At 46.9% G+C, this 2,497-nt stretch overlaps 1 long non-coding RNA gene across 1 annotated transcript; it reads right to left on the bottom strand.

Moving 5' to 3' along the window:
- Positions 1–360: 360 nt before the first annotated feature.
- Positions 361–2,006, bottom strand: LOC121024262 (uncharacterized). The gene is made up of 2 exons (XR_005787653.1): positions 1,767–2,006; positions 361–1,668 (listed from the first exon to the last, which is right to left on the bottom strand). It is a non-coding gene; the product is annotated as an uncharacterized LOC121024262 (long non-coding RNA).
- Between the last annotated feature and the right edge of the window lie 491 nt (positions 2,007–2,497).

Genomic DNA, 2,497 nt, shown 5'->3' with positions numbered 1-2,497 from the left:
CAGATGCTCAACCAACTGAGCCACCCCCAGCCTCCACCTTTAGAACCACCTCCTGTCACATAACTATTCTCATCAAGAGAGAGTCCCATCCATCTCTCCCCCAGCCTTTCCCCACTGAGGACTCCTTGTGGCAGTTTTCCCACAAAGTAAGGTTGACCGGCCGAATCCTGGGACACGCGGCCCTCCGAGCATCAAAGATGTAGCACGTCTTCAGCTTCTGCTCTCCTCGTCCTGCTCACTAGAGATGTGAGCTTATTTTCAGGCAGTAAAAGTAGGAGATGGGGGCTGTCAGGATTGGCTAAGTTGCCATCACTCAGTATTGACCTCAACGGGTGAAGAAAGGATCCAGGCAGCAGGGCCAACCGGCGACCGTTCTTGAACTTTTATTTGTCAAACATCGTGCTGGGTCCTGGGAGGGACACCAAGACGCAATTCCTTTGGTAGTTAGCTGACAATCTGATATAGAAAAGAAAGTAAGGGTAAATCTGTAATGGCTATTGGCAGAAAAAAAAAAAAAAAAAGCAAAGTCCATATTATATTAAACAAAGGTCACTAACAAAACCACGTAAATGAAGGACAAAGCATTAGACTTCTGTATGTTTTGTTATTCTTTTGTTATGGGCTGAATTGCATCCCCCCAAAATCTGTATGTCGAAGCCCTCACTCCCAACATCTCAGAATGTGACTATGTTTGGAAATGGGCTCTTTAAAGAGGTGATTAAGTCCAAAGAAGGTCCTTAAGGTGGGTTCTAAACAAATATGACTGGTGTTCTTAGAAGACGAGAAAATTGGGACACAGACATGCGCAGAAAGAAGACCGTGCGATGACAGAGCAAGAAGGCAGCCATCTTGCAGCTGAGGAGAAAGGCTGCAGACCAAACCCACTGCCAGCTTCATCTCGGGCCTTGAGCCACGGAACTTGGACTTCCCGCCTCCAGAACTGTGAGAAAGTAAATTCCTGGCGGTTAAGCCACCCCATGTATGGTATTTTGTTAGGGCCACCCTGACAAAACAATACTTCTTTTGGGACGCGCCTGATGACTGTCAACAATACGTGTGTTTATGGGGGTCCTGAGTCACAAGCCTAAATTGATGCTGTGGCTTAGGTGAATCTGTGTGACAAGCTGTCCCTGATACTTAAAAGAAAGAAGCATGGGGCGTCTGGGTGACTCAGTTGGTTAAGCATCCAACTCTTGATTTCAGCTCAGATCGTGATCTCATGGCTCATGGGATGAAGTCCCACGTTGGGCTCTGCACCGCTGTGGATTCCCAATCTCCCTCTGTCCCTAGCCCCACGCCCACCTCTCTCAAAAATCAATAAATAAACTTTAAATAATCAAGTTGAAAAAAAGAAGGAGGAAATGTGGGGCTGTTGTACCCACAATGTGGCATGTGTGTGCAGTGTGGTTCCTACTTTGCCTGCATACACTCAGCTCTCGCTTCTTCCTCCCGAGCAGGGTCCACACTCATTCCCACTATATGAAGCTATGACAAAATTCACAAGGCAATCAGACAGGATCCATGTATCGGGGCTTGGTGGCGAGGGCTGGAAAGCACGGGAAGAGCACTCCGTGTGAGCGCATATCCCACGTCTGGCGTCAGTTGCTTGAACGTGCCTGTCTGTGATCCAATCGCAAATATCGGTCTTCATTTAGGCTGTCCGAATCACTGGGAAAACAAAGTGAGAATAACATCAGATTGGAAAATGAAGACATTTGCTGAGTTCAGTTGAACTACAGAAATATTTCCCTTAAATTGCGACCCACCTCTTTCTTTTCAGCACTCCGTCCGTCTGGGAAATGTGTGCCTCGGGGCAAAAGATGAGGACAGTTATTGCAAAGACAAGGGCCGACCCTCACGTTGCAGTGACGATAGGCTCTGCCACTCTCCGGCTCTGGTCCAAACCAGAGCAAACGTGACAGAGAGGAGTCCACAGGGAACAAGAAGCCACGAGATTCAGCGCTATGGAAACCACTCTGGATGTTTTCAAGAACTACCTCTGCACCTCTGATGGAGATGCCTACAGCCAGTATCACACTTGGCCTTGGATTATAATTCTTTGTACACAGCCCACCCCACCCAATGACCCTCCAAGGCAGGATCTACTCCATCTTTGAACTGGCTTCAAACCTGCCTTTATAGCTAGGGGTTTCTCAGGGAACATTTGTCAACGGAAAGCACATTCTTCCAAAATATTTAAATCCTTCTAAATACTACTCATAATCTGAATCATAAAATGTCATTTGTATTTCGATTTGTATCTTCCAAGGGAATGAGGCTACTGAGGACCAACTGAACTGTAGTTTCCTTTTGATTTCGGCTCAGGTCATGATCTTGCGGTTCATGAGTTCAAGCCCCACGTCGGGCTCTGTCCTGATGGCTCAGAGCCTGGAGCCTGCTTTGGATTCTGCATCTCCCTCTCTCTCTGCCCCTCCCCTGCTCATGCTCTGCCTCTATCTTTCTCTCAAAATTAAATAAACATTAAAAAAAAAAAAAA

The sequence above is a fragment of the Herpailurus yagouaroundi genome, unplaced genomic scaffold (assembly GCF_014898765.1).
Source record: "Herpailurus yagouaroundi ecotype Mexico unplaced genomic scaffold, PumYag 62280, whole genome shotgun sequence".
NCBI lineage: Eukaryota > Metazoa > Chordata > Mammalia > Carnivora > Felidae > Herpailurus > Herpailurus yagouaroundi.
This window is presented reverse-complemented; position numbering and strand designations above follow the sequence as displayed.